A 15234-nucleotide genomic window follows, 5' to 3' on the forward strand; every position below is an offset into this window, starting at 1 on the left:
CCACCTTGCAGCCCACACATAATGATGATAATTTCAAATTGATTAAGTATGCAGATGACATGGTATTACTTGGCTTGTAACAGAAAACTGACTCCTCTGGTGAGATCTCTTATCTTGCTCACATTAAAGCCCTGGAAGCACGTTGTCTAGACAGCCAGCTAGCAATCACAGTTTCTAAAACAAAGGAGTTGGTTTTTTGTACAAAAAAAGATCTGACCCTGTTTCACTTGATGGTCAACATGTTGAATCTATGGAAGCTTTTAAATACCTTGGCACTGTTGTGGACTGCCAGTTGCATTTTTTAGAAAACGATGATTTTGTTTTTAAGAAATGTTCACAGTTATTGTACCTTCTGAGAAGACTGAGCTGTTTTGGAGTCAGTCCACAGATCCCTAAACTTGTGTACACTGCACATAGAGAATGTCCTAACATTTCACCTCTCAGCTTAGTTTGGTCACCTGTAAGTGCAAAACTAAATGAAATAGGATTGTCACCATGGGAAAATTGTGGGTAAACCACAAAGTACAGATTTCTTTCTAGTCTAATGTCCACTCCTTGTGTTTCTTGGCCCAAACAATTGTCTTCTTCTTGTTCATCGTCAACAGTGGCTTCTTTGCAGCAATTCGACAAAGAAGGCATGATTCACGCAGTCCCCTCTGAACAGTTGCTGTTGATGTGTCTGTTACCTGAACTCTGAAGAATTTATGTGATGTGACCATTAATCTGAGATGCTGCTAATGTAAAACTCTGCCCCTCATGTGTTGTATTGACTGGTATGAAAAGACAATGTGTTCATTGGGGATGTTGTGTTCCAACATGGTGACTGTATGTGTTCAGCTTGTAAACTGTTCTGAATGGGTTAACTTTCTAATGAAGTTCAAATAATCAAAAGCAAATTGTCATGAAAATCTTGCTTTATTTGTAAATTTTCTTCCACTCATATCTTGACTATGATGGATTTTCTTTTATATTGTTTGTTTCAAAAACACAACACGAGTAGAACTTTAATTCATAAGCAATATCTAACAAAGGTAAAGGACTTTGACACTGTAGCGACCCAAGGAGGCTGTTTCATTTAACTATATAGTATGCCAGAAAAAGATTTGTTGTATCCCAAAACATGACATGTCAAATGTAGCATGCTTTTCTGGCCTTTGTGACCCATACCTAGACATACGCGTGACTATAAATAAACCTGAGGTGCCGAGACACTATAAAAACGCCAATTTTTTTGGTATGTAGTTAGTGTCTCCCAATGATATGCACATTGCATAAAAACAGTATGGATTTTGTGAGGGCAGTGGTATGCTGTTGAAATTAAACAAAAAGAGAAAAAACTTTGTCAGTCTTTATTTGAATAGTACTATATTGTGGGACATAACTCTTTTAAACTTCATGGCATGTGTGTTAAAGAAAGGAATAAAATTGTACTGTACATTCTTGTAACATTCTGGCCAAGATCTGAGTTGAATTCTAAATAAATATTAACTCGAAACACTCATGAACTCAGCATTGTTCATCTGACAAAGGTAGTAAAATACATTGGTTGGTTATTATAAAACAATAAACTGATGAGGAACAGCTCTCTCCACTCCCAGGCAAAGACATCTCATTTTAACAAATACCTGTTACCCCGACTCTTCTCTCCTTTGGTATCTCCTCCACTTGCATATGTGGTGGGAGATGCAAGAAGTGGAGTGGAGCATGTACAGTTAATGCAATGAGATGATCCTAATGTCTCCTGTGACATTTAACGCCTTAGCTTGTGGGCGAATGCAAGTGCACTATGTCAGCGTAACTATGCGCTATTGGCTGACTGTCCACACCAGCAAAGCAGCCCATATCACATTTTACCACGTCCAAAGCAGTTTCATCAGGACCCCAAATGATGTGCACTGAGCTTTTTTTGTGTGTGTGTTAGACTGATCAATTATTGATTGACAGTGACTGACAAAAAAATTCATTTAGGAATAATACAAACTAAACTTTTCTTATGTTATTTGGCTACGAGTTACTGGTAAAGAAAACCACTGAACATTTGCGTCAAATAAACCCTTTATTGAAATTGTTCCAATGTGCTGAGTAAAGGGACTTAAAGGCGTCTCCTTGAAGTTCCACGAGTCGTACTTACAAACAGCCCTGTGGGTCTGTGCAGTCGCCCGTAGAACATCAGCCAGCTCAACAGTGACAGAGGTTAAATCTGCTTCGCTGTCTCTCTGGATTGTGAATGTAATGAAGCCCAGCTGAAGCTCAGTTCGATGTCCTTTCTTTCGGTGTCTTCTAATAATCAAAGAAAGTCCTCAACACAGCCAGAGATCTTTATTTTCTTTTTTACCTGTGGTTAACAGCATTCTCCAAGTCAGCCCTCCGGCACACCTATGCATGTTTGGTTGTAGTGTAGCTTGATCTGAAAGAGAAGAGGAGGAGTTACACAGTTACTGGTAAGGTGGCATGCTGGGTAATTGTTATAAAAGTGTAACAAATTGGGATAAAAGCTCCTTGTTTTGTTATTTCATCATCAATTTGAGAGCAAGGCATGAGAATAAGATACATGTAACGCAATACTTTGGGATCCACGAGTGAAATGTGCTGTGAAAAACAACCATGGCTGTGATTCATGTTCGTGAACAAGACTAGGCAGAGTGAACGCTCTCCACAGTAAGAGCGGAAGAGGCATGATGACGTATGGAGAATACATTTTGCATCTCATTACTTGCAGTATATTAAAGCTCGTAGTATCCGGATTCTATGCAGTGCTGTGTGGTGATCAAGGACAAGACTGACTGACAGTAGCACTATTTTGAAACCTTGAAGAAGAGTTTGTGATCCTGAGACACTAGTTGACTATAACTTAAGAGATGGGCATGTGGCACTCAACTATAAGGAGGCTGTGTGAAGTTGGGAGCGCTGGCAAACATGCTCTCTGGTGGCTTTTGTGGGTCGTCATCCCAAATTCACTTTTCCGGTTTAGCCGCAGAGTACTGCGCACCTGTGGGTGCATTCTCGCTCCAGCGACACGCATCGGAAACCTGTTTTCACTGACACAGCTGAGATTTCAGCTGGGCTTCATTACATTCACAATCCAGAGAGAAAGCGAAGCAGATTTAACCTCTGTCACTGTTGAGCTGGCTAATGTTCTACGGGCGACTGTACAGACCCACAGGGCTGTAACTCCAAGTACGACTCATGGAGCTTGAAGGAGACGCCTTTAAGTCCCTTTACTCAGCACACTGGAACAATTTCAATAAAGGGTTTATTTGACGCAAACGTTCAGTGCTTTTCTTTACCAGTAACTAGTAGCCAAATAACATAAGAAAAGCATGCCACCTTACGGGTAACTGTGTAACTCCTCCCCTTCTCTTTCAGATCATTTCACAACTCCTTTGAAAACAAANTAAAGATATTCCCAAATAACAAACGCTGGGTTTCTAAACAATTAAAAATCTTGCTCAATGAAAAGAAAGTTGCTTTCTGTTCTGGCGACATGGAGTTAATGCAGGAAAAGAGGAGAAAACTGAAAGGAAATATACTTAAAGCAAAAATTGAAAATAGTAAAAAGCCTGAGTGTACATTCTTCAGTGGCAACATAAAACAGGCTTGGGAGGGCCTTAACACCTGAAAGGGCAAAATCAGTAAAACAAACAAAAAAACAAAAAAAAAAAGGAGATAAGCCAAGGTTTTGTTGATGAACTGAATCAATAGTTTTACAGATTTGATACTGAGGATGACAAGCCAAAATGTGATAATATCTGTAAAAATCTCCCAGCTGGTAGTTATAACAGGTGATGGTGTTGCTGAAGCCTCTCTAAATTAAAACCAAATAAGGCCACAGGGCCAGATGGCCTGAAAGCCCGTCTACTTAAAGACTGTGCCCACCAATTAAAAGAGGTCTCAAGGCTGTTTAATTACCTCCTTGTCACAGGTGTGCCCAAATGATGGAAAGTCTCAGTAATCAGGCCAAGACCAAAAAAACAGGTGCAAGCAAGCCTGAAGATTTTCGGCCCATTTGCTATCACCTCCATCCTGTGTAAAACAATGGAGAAAGTTCTGGTGGGCCTCCTGACCTCTATGGTGGCTGGTGTTTTAGATCGACTCCAGTATGCCTATAAAAGTGACAGAGGCACAGATGACGCCATACTGACTCTGACAGATTCCGTCTCCAAGCAGCTTACATGTCCTAAAGGATATACAAGGGTTTTGTTTGTAGATTTCAGCGCAGAATGTAACTCCATGAAAGTGCCCATTCTACTTAAAAGGCTGACTGATCTAAATATTAATAAGAACCTGATTCTTTGGATCAGAGATTTTCTCTTTTGTCACCCTTGGAGGGTGTGTGTTAATCGTACTCGGTCAGAAGAGGCTGTCATAAGCACAGGCTGCCCACAAGGCAGCATTCTTTCATCTCTGATCTTTTACTAATGAATTTGCACTCAATGATCCATCCATCCATTATCTATACACTGCTTAATCCTCACAAGGGTCAGGTCAGGACAGGTCATCAGTCTATCACAGGGCTACACTTAGAGACAGACAACCAAGCACACTCACATTCACACCTACAGACAATTTAGAATCACCAATTAACCTCAACATGNGCCTGAATGACAGCGAATCCTCATCAAGAATCTTTGCTAGCTCTTCAAATTTTCCCCTCTTTACAGTGGATCTTGAGAAAGTGGAATAAACCGTTCTAAGAAAAGTTTCCACATCACCCATCAAAGGCACGTCTTTCCACGCATCATCAATGCCCAAGTCCTCTCTATGGGCTACACAGTGTTGCTCAGTTAGATGTGGTATTTGCTGCTTTAACAAAGCTGCAACTCCGTTGTGCTTTCCTAACATTACTGAGGCACCGTCGGAGATCAGCATCACCATTCTCTGCATGTCCAGTTGATGATTGGTGTAAAACTGAGTTATTGCCTGCACAATATCCCGAGCGGTGCATGCCGTCAGCTGGACAATGCCGCCAAATACAGTTTTATGGTTGACGTTGTTTTCCTCTCTGTATTTAATATACAGGACTAGCATTTTGTGCACTGTTATGTCTGTGCTCTCATCTACGATCAGGGTGTGCCAAGGTGCATTTTTAACTTCACACATCGTCTCACTCTGCACTATTTGATTGATGGAATTCACAAACTCAAAGGCATAATTTTTGCTTCGCCAGCTTTCTGGAATACTCACGTACTTTGCCATGTGATCGTGAATTTGTTGAACCGACAGCATAGAGGCATTCATGTTGATGGCTAGGAGAATATCGTCAATGAGAACTTTAACTTGCTCGCGGTTGGATTTCTTTACGAGTGACAGCTCGTTCCTCTTCTCTCGATCTTTGGTGCTCTCCCTCAACAATGTACCGATCCCCATTCCCATCTTGCATCTTCTTACAATTTCCACCGCTTTCAAATGACTTTTGTGCTGAATGTGACGCTTGAGGTAGTCCAGCTTCCATTCTGTCCACATTTTTCCCTCCGAAAACTCGCTTGCTATTTTGGCTTCGCAACATGTTTTGCAGAGCAGACCTTTCTCGCTCGAAAAAGAAAAAATCTCACCCAGTTTCACAGGTTTTTCTTCCGTTTGTACATACTCCGACAGCCATTCCATCTTAAAAGAATCGCATTTCTTTTTTACTTTGGCTTGGTGAGGGGATGTGCCACTGCCCGTTCGTTTTGCCATTATTACAAGTGGCGGCTAGCTAAAACACTGGTAGGGACACAAATTGCCGCCTGTCAATGACGTTGATTAGCTGCGTCGATACGTATGTGAATCGCATAATTGGCTGGAACAGCTAGTCACCTGTCACTCACTGACTCACACTGAAAAATTGCACAGAATGAATTATTATGCGTTTATTTTATTTTCAATTCAGGTTGGATTTTTTTTCTTGTGCGCAGCACAGATTTTATGTGCGCGGAGACCGTGTCAGCAGTGCGCATTTGCGCACGCACGCAGTTTAAAGGGAACAGTGCTTTTGACCTGTTTGCCGCTGGAACTGAAAGTACTAGTGTTACTTTACGCTGGGGGTTGCTGTACATGATCAAGTACCCAGACATACAAGGTATGTGTATGAGTAGCTTATCTGCCATGTGCAGTGGTTCTTGGTTTTGTGTTGTTGATTTTATGTTTATATTATAAAATCCCTCTGTTTCCTTCCTCTTTTGATTGCCCTTATTAGTTTTAATTGTATCTCGTGAGTTATCTGTGTCCTGTCTCTTCAATTAATTCTCTGCGTATAAATAGTCTTGTCGTATCCTTGTAATGTGCTAGTTTGTTGCTGTTCTCCTCCCGTTTTTGAGCCTGTGCTCCACGCTTATGCTCTCAGGTTTGTGTTTTTTAGATTTCTAGTTTATGAATGATGTTTTTGGATATCTTTAGTAATCTCTTGGACACTTAGTATTTTTACCACGATCACCTTTGTTTGCTACCCTGCCAGCCTGGTCATCATGTTTTCGCATATCTTTATTTGTCTCTGGGACTTTTAGTTAGTATTTTTATCTGGATCACCAGCCATCACCTTTTTTTGAAGTTACTTTAAAGTTCTTTTGATTATTTTCATCTGTCTGCCATATCTGCATTTGGGTCCTTTTCCTTACCAATTTGTGACACTATTTTGTAAGGATTGTGCAATGACTTCATATTGTCAAGGGTCTCTCACAGGTCAATCCCGTACTGGAAGTGACGGTATGTAACTTTCATCCTCTCCCCAGCACACAAACTGATACCGTTTCCTGTCCCTTTGTGCAGAGAAAGTCCAGGCTGAGATAGATGCGGTGATTGGTCCATCCAGACAGCCCTCTCTGAGTGACAGAGAAAACTTGCCCTATACTAATGCCGTCGTCCATGAAATACAGAGATATGGCGACATTGTCCCGCTCAATGTGGTTCACATGGCAATCAGTGACACCACACTGGATAAGTACACAATCCCAAAGGTACACAATCCACAGGTAACACTTAAACACAGAAACGTGCTAAATTACCAAAGAAGGAGTGCGGAATAATCAGGAATGACCTGATTGTCAATGTGACGTTTATAAATACTTCTGTAATAACTTGTATTCTCAGATTATATATTTGATAATTCTATCTTTTTAAAGAACCAAATGGGAGAGACTATGTGAGTGAATCATTGGGTACAGATGAATTCATAATTATCCATGAATTGGTTGAGGTTTTTTTAAACACTGAGCAGCACAAAACAGTAACTACTCAGTCATTACTGGTTATTCAGTAGTTTTTGTGTCTCCTTAAGTGAAACATCATTCTTGTAGTTACTCACTGTCTTAACAGTTATTTTCAGAATTTTCACCAAGTTTTTTTTCACATTAATTGTCACATCCATGTAATGTTTTCAAGCAGCAGAAATGAGAGTTTGCACCAATTTAATTAGGTTTGCTATTTGATGTTGGACTCCTGTGGAAAGTCAATAACTGGAAACACAAGCTTTTTTTTTCTTTTTCTTTTTTTTTTTAAATATACAGAGTCTTTTTATATTTATCGCGTTTGACAAAGTAACAAAAAATGAAAATGTCTTATCTAGAAGTATACTGCTGGTATGTTAAAGAAGCATCACTATTTTGTCAGCTGTTTCAAAGGTCCAGAATGAATGATTTACCTTATGGTATTTAAAATATTTATAGTAAATTAACCCTTTTAACTGGGTTATTTCTTCAGGGCACAGTGATAATGCCATCGCTGCACTCAGTCTTGAATGATGAGTCGATGTGGGATACTCCACACTCCTTCAACCCTCGGCACTTTCTGGACCAGGATGGTAAATTTAGGAAGAGAGAGGCCTTCCTTCCTTTTTCTGCAGGTTAGTCGGTAGTTATAATCGTGTAACATGATGATGATTTAGCCAAGGGCTTCAAAGAGGCCAAATATCACCTTTTCCTTTTACTGTGTTAAATTAACCAACTTTGCCATTTAGACGCTCCTCACATATGTTGGCATGTTGATGAGTGAACTGTACTGAAAATGTACAAAATAAACATATTTCAGTAGTCTAAAACCTTTTCAATACAAAAAAAATCACTTGTGCAATACAATTACAGGTACTTAAAATAGCGATATATAAATACAGTCGTTACTCAATAATCTGACACTAAATGCATAAATGGTCGAGATACAAGGAGGACTTGATGCTTGAAGGGTAATTTGTTGTAAATATTCATTGTTTATAATTGTTATAATGTATGATAACTAGCGTAGTGTTAGAACACTACGCATCACTGGCTTTCACACTTTAATTGACCGGTGCGCATGTGCATGGGCTCGTTGGTTGACATCAAAGGTAAGTGGTCCTAAATTTGATAGGTATCTGATCTCTTGCCATGCGATTTCTGTCTGAATGACCAGGTCGCACTTATCCGACCTACACGTCATTGATACACGACAAATTAAGACTGGTCCGAATAGCACTTTCTTGTCTTTGGATATTCAGGCCCAATTATTGATGAATATCTGAATATTCAGCGCGATGGGGGGGAGCGCTCTGATGGGGTGGAAGTGGCCAGAACGCACAGGCAGTACTAACCATCGGCGACCACAGCGGCGGTGGGGGAGTGGCAGATACACTCCACTGTTGCCATCCTGTTTACTTCTGTGACATCATCATGTCCTCTTCTGCGNGGTAACTGTGTAACTCCTCCCCTTCTCTTTCAGATCATTTCACAACTCCTTTGAAAACAAACGCCCTTGAATCCTGACCAATATGGTAAAATGTGTCACTTAATGGCTCCTAACAATTAATTATTAGGTCATAAAGCAGTTTTATTTTCCTTTAAAACTGGTGTTACATTGTTCTTTGCACTTTAAGCACCGAGACCTGAAGCCAAGACAGTTACTGATTGGATGCATTGTATGTCACTTCAGCTCTGGTTAGAGCTGATTGGATGCTCTTGTCTGCGAAGGTGATTTGTCCTCACATTTCTTTCCATGTGATCTTGAGTCATAATGAATCTGATGTTCTACGGGCGACTGCACAGACCCACAGGGCTGTAACTCCAAGTACGACTCATGGAACTTCAAGGAGACGCCTTTAAGTCCCTTTACTCAGCACACTGGAACAATTTCAATAAAGGATGCAAACGTTCAGTGCTTTTCTTTACCAGTAACTAGTAGCCAAATAACATAAGAAAAGTTTAGTTTGTATTATTCCTAAATGAAATTTTGAATCAGTCACAGTCCATCAATAATTGATCAGTCTAACACACACACAAAAAGCTCAGTGCACACCATTCGGGGTCCTGATGGAACTGCTTTGGACGTGGTAAAATGTGATATGTTCTGCTCTGCTGGTGTGGACAGTCAGCCAATAGCGCATAGTTACGCTGACATAGTGCACTTGCATTCGCCCACAAGCTAAGTGCTTTGGCCACTAGGCATTGTGGACGGGTACCGCAGAATCCAAGGCAGTGTGGGAATCTGCCGGTGCGTGGTAGCTGGGCGGCAGTGGACAAGGACAAGCAGGTAAGCAGGAGACAGGTTGACGGCGGTCTGGGAAACCGGTGAAAGAGACGACCACCTGGCGCTACGTAAAGGAATGAGCTGGTTTTTAAAGGAGCTGTGGTGATTAGACTCAGGTGAGCCGGTAGTCGCAGCTGTCTCTGATTGCGTTGATCAGCGCTGCTTGAGCCGGGAGAGGAATCTTCTCATTTTTGTTAGATAGGAGTGTTATAATTACGTATGTTCTGAGCTATCATGTATTCTGAATCTGTATTTTTCAGTGAAGCCTATGACTCTGTTTTGTATTTTCCTACTGAGCACAGTGTACGTCCTTGTAGATAATGTGGCCGGTGAGAGCCGGTTCACACACCTAGAGACAGCGGAGACTCCTCTCTTCTTTCAGATACGATTGTTACTTTAGCTACACGCCATACCAACAACATCCACACATGTTGCTGACCAAATTTCAAGGACGTAGACAGAGTGCGGAAGAGTCTGTCCACGCCATTGGTCCCCACTCCTTAACCCCATGTTAACACCCTCTCCTTATAACCCATTTTTTCCACGTGCACGAGAACAAAGTGAGGAAGGTTTGGTGGATGCTCCTTCCGAATCATGATATTCACCGTCCTCCTGAGATTGTATGAATATACCTCAGGACTCCAGTTCTTCCGGTCACAGTACTCCAAGTGTTAACACCTTAGAAGGGCTGCCCCCCCTGTTGGTGGTAAAGAGCGGACTGCTAAATGCTATGACTTATCCAGGTGCCCAACACACAGACAAACAGATATTGTCTCACACGGATGCAATAGCGAATACGTCAGAGAATAAACTCAACCCCAACATCTCTACCCAGATACCCCCTCCCACTGCCCCCTCATACTTCTCTACACCTCAGCAGCGCACTCCACCACCCACAGTTAGCTCCTTAGGGCCTGGAGGTGTACCAACACCAACACCTACACCTGGCTGGTATCCCTGCTGGCACCCACCTCTCAGTAATCCCACTCATAACTATGTCCATGCATGTGTAGATGTTAAGCCACCATCATTCCAGATGCCATTAGTGACTGCAACTAATACTTCAGATTGCACTACCACCACTTACACTCCATTCTCACTCCAGGTCACCTCAGTAATCAAGTCCCACCTGACATTAACAAGGGAGGAGACCCGTGGCTTAAGGCATTTTGGAGGCATGTGTGGGTGTGATCCCAGCTCTGGGGGATTTTAGGAGAGTGTTTGCATCTTGCACCTCCCTGAGCATGTTGAAAGAAGCAGAACACATAACTGGATGCGAGAGGTGATTTAGCCCTCCAGTCTGTAGTGAACCAGCTATGGCCTGTAGTGACAAAAAAAATGTCCAGAAAGTGGAAATCTGCTGAGTTATGTTGTATTCCACCAGTATCCCAACATAGAGTTAAAATTGTTCCACTGGTCTCCTTCTCTGAGCCTGGAGAGGATGAGACTGAAGCTCACAAGGATGTCGATGACAACGAAGACCGTTATTGGTACCCCTGAACCCCTCTGGTTTCCCCAGAAGATAAAAATTGTCACTTAGGTGATGGGAGCAGTCTCTTAATTTTGACGCGTATCCACAGTCCACAATATGAAAACAACTTTAAGTACTCACGGATCCGTTCTTAGAGTTCCTTTATTTTCACATTTGTTCCACAATTTCCATAGGTGATGCGAATCCATGACAACAAAAAGTCCAAAGTCATAATTCAGGATTAAAAAATTAAACGGTCAAAAAACATTTGCCGTGACGCTCTTCTTCACCTTCACAGAACAAAAGGGCCACACCATCCCACCTGTGTCCACGGCAATATAATTAGATACTCCACCCATAACCAAATATTACTAAGATAAATTCAGACTTAGAGAAAAAATAAATTGTTTTCCTTCCTTAATATTCCTAACATAATGCAATTCATAATTTACGGTTTACTTAAATAAAATGAAACTCAATTTCACTGTAAAACTGAACTTAATAAAGACCATTATAAAATGGCTTCTACAACTTGTAAATACACTGATGTTACTAAGGTTACCACATATCCATATATAGCATCACATACACGTAGTGGCGTGAGACTCATAGCTTTTTATTATTACTGTGCTCATTGCAGAAATGTTATCAGTAGAGTTATAGAAGGCTGCATGCTCCTGGGAAAAGAGAGTTCTGTTCCCAGTACCTTGACGGCTACTCCTGATATGAAATGTTTAGCTTATGCTTTAACATGATGGTTGGTTTGTTTGATTAGCATTGTTCGGTTTATTATTTCCACATGCATGTGCAATGAAGAATTGTTTGCTGCAAGTTAAAGCAATGAAGAGCAGCTTACACATGCCAGCATACATATAGGATGCTCAACGCAATGAAGACCTGCTTACATAGATTTTTATTTGTGTTGATATAATAGAATTTTATCAAAAGTGGGATGTCAAAAAATCTCCTGCCTGGTTGTGTAGCGTACAAGTCTGATCTATGTTTGGGGCAGTCCCAGCCCAAGAAGATATCTGTAACCTAAAACCGAAAAAACTCAGTTCAGCTGGACATGAGATTCCTCTCTGTCCCTCTGAATCCAGCGCTGCCTCACTTTACCTGTGACCTAAATAAATTCTACATCTGAGAACTGAAGATTTCTCTGGTTTGTTCTTGGGCTTCCAGCATACATACATTTGAGGTGTTATTGGCTGATTATATTTATTAGTTTTAAAGCAGAACACCCTGGAGGTCAGAACAAAAAGCATGATCTGTTTAATTGCAAGTAGCGCATAATGTAAAATACCTGTGTTTAGGCAAAATGCTGTCATGGTCCAGACAGTGTCCTGCTCTTTCTCTTCATGTTGCCCTTGTGTTCCCAACCCCTGGTGTTTCTTGTCTATCTTCTCTTCCCACTTCTCTTAATGTATGTATGGGTTTGTGAGCCAAGATGTGGCAACCTACTTTACACAATAGCAGACATACAGTATCTATGCCACATCACACAATCAGCCTGCAGCATATAAATCCCAGTCCAACCACGTGTTCTCTGCCAGATCATTGTGCCACTCAGGTGGTTGTGTTATCTTGGTTAACTCTGCTCCTTCTTTCAGCAGTTGATTATTGACTAATCCTGCTATCACCCATGCCTCAGGTTTTCCTGTCTTCAACTCTCCAGCCTGCCAGACCTCTTCTTCATTCTCTACTGGGAATCCGTCACACCTTCAGCTCCCCCAGGTGCAAAAGCTATCAAGCAAGCCGCACACACTGATCCAATAAAAGCCCAAAGCGAGTTGCATGTATTCAAAACTTAGTTAATGATGACACTCATTTTGAATTGGCAGCAAGACTCATAGTTATGTCAGTAAAAATTTCAATACGCCCTGAAATCTTTATTTCATACAAGTCAATTTAAAAAAACACCCATACACACACACTGCCATTTTTCCATGCAATGCACAGTATGTCCATGCTGATCTGTCAGAGTAGCTACAATGAGTATGACTTTCTAATTGTGTTAAGATTCACTGTTGTGTTAAGTAATAAGTGAAGTACATACCCTCAAGATAAAGAGACCTCTTATTCAAGCACCAATTATACAATCTATTTGAGTCCTATTGTACTGTACAGCACATTCTGGACTTTCTTTTTTCTGTCACAGCTGGGGTGACAAAAAGAACCCATGGACTTTCTTTTCAAAATGGCAGAAATGTTAACTTAATTGTAGCCACATTTTTAGGCAACAAATAAAGTCAACGACAGTTTTTCTTATTTTTTATTTTTTTAAACCTATTGTGTTTCTGCAAGTAATTTTAACATTGATTTTTCAATGTATGTCCAAACTTTAATTTAAAAAGATTTCAAAAATTTAAAGTAAATTAGGTTTAGTGGTATGATAGAGTGCACAATCAGTTTAAAGCTTGTTCTGGGAAACCATTGACCTTGTTGAGTTGTACAACAAATAAAACTTTTATTAAAAGTAGATTAAACAATACCTCTTTTTTTCTTTCATTTAGTTTTGTTAAATTTGAATCATTTTGTAAAGGAACATACACTGCTGACCACAACTACCGAGGCTGTATTACTTCAAACTGTACACAGACAAGCAGGTTTCTGAGCACACACCAGTGGAGGATGCTCATCTCTGGAGACAATCTTAAAACCATCCTCAAGGAGCTGAAACCGTTCTTTGGCATATCTACATACAGCACCCTCCATAATTATTGGCACCCCTGGTTAAGATGTGTTCTTTAGCTTCTAGTAAATTCATTTTTTTTCTAAATAATACAGGACCACAATGAAAAAAAGAGGAAAATTCAACCTTTAATTCAAGTCCATTTATTCAGTGTGAAAAAAATCTCACATTAAAAAATAGTTATTTTACGTCAAATCATGTGTGCCACAATTATTAGCACCCTTGATGTTAATACTTTGTCCAACCCCCTTTTGTCAACAATTCATTTGAATTGAGTTGAAGATTACATTTTTCTACAATTTTCAGTGTGAGAGTATGCTTCTGCAACAAAAATTGAATTTATTTGAAGGCTTTTAACACATCTTAACCAGGGGTGCCAATAATTATGGAGGGCGCTGTACATGGCATATCCCAGACACCAGGCACCCTAGCATGTGGATGTAGTGAGTGCCAAGGACAAGGGTCCTATTATACCCAGTTAAATGTGTCAGGACAGATTCTTCAAGGCGAGGCAGTCCGTCAAAGTCGCAAATGATATTCATGTCTCTGATGAGGAGAAAAACAAGGAAGCCCAGGGAAAGCAGTCATTCAGACTTGGGAGTGAAGGTTGGTACTGTACCTGCTTACATAGAATGCTGTGTAAGCAGAACTAGAGGTAAACATGCTGACAGATCTTACGTGTATGCTACTTCCTCCTCGGAAATTTGGCAACCCTCTTGGATCTAAATGAATAATCTCTCATGAAAATGTACACATCTGTCCAAAGGACAATGCAGCAGATGAGTCATGTTATGTGCAAAGTAAAAATGCATCTGATTTGGTAAGTAGAACACAGACAACACAATGAGACATTCCACATAATATCCCTATCTCTAAAAAGTCACCTTTATTACTAACTTTGCAATTTAAACAATTCTACAACAAGATGAAAACAATGCATAATTTCAAATTCATTCAGACTTGCTGCTTTGTAATTTTGGGTCGGACCACTTTGCTGAAAACATAATTCGGAAAGACCTCAATAACCCATTAACAAAATGAAACATTTACGTTAAGCTACACTGTAAAAAAAAAAAAAAAAAAGGAACATTTTAGCAGCTGGAGAACAGAAATATGAAGTAAAATAACTGATAATTTCATTAAAATACACTTTCTAGCTTGTTGCCTCACAGCTAGAAGTTCCCGGGTTGGAGTCGTAGCCAAGGATCTTTCTGTGTGGAGTGTGCATGTTCACCTTGTGCCGGCTCATCAGGTGCTCCAGCTTTGTCCCACAGTTCAAAGACACACTGAGGTTAATTGGTGATTCTAAATTGTTTGTAAGTGTCAGTGTGAGTGTGCTTGGTTGTCTGTCTCTCTGTGTAGCCCTACCATAGACTGCAGATCTATCAGGGTGTCTTTGCTGTCAGCTGGAATAGGCTCTTGTTCCCACCCTACGGAGGTTAAAGTGCTGAATAAATGAATAAATAAATGGATGTTCAATGAAAGATAGCTACATGTGCAAAGACTGCAAAAATTACCAATAAACATGGTCCAATATTGTTATATTTCAGATAATCAGGGACAATATTGCAGAAAAGTACTGTTATTTGTTGGATTTTATTTT

The 15234-nt window shown here is 40.4% G+C and overlaps 1 pseudogene; it reads left to right on the top strand.

The window, feature by feature from the left end:
• LOC103359717 (cytochrome P450 2J6-like) overlaps positions 1-7821 on the top strand; it is a 54597-nt pseudogene extending 46776 nt beyond the window's left edge.
• Positions 7822-15234: the final 7413 nt, after the last annotated feature.

The sequence above is a fragment of the Stegastes partitus genome, unplaced genomic scaffold (assembly GCF_000690725.1).
Source record: "Stegastes partitus isolate 25-593 unplaced genomic scaffold, Stegastes_partitus-1.0.2 Scaffold390, whole genome shotgun sequence".
In the NCBI taxonomy this organism is placed as follows: domain Eukaryota; kingdom Metazoa; phylum Chordata; class Actinopteri; family Pomacentridae; genus Stegastes; species Stegastes partitus.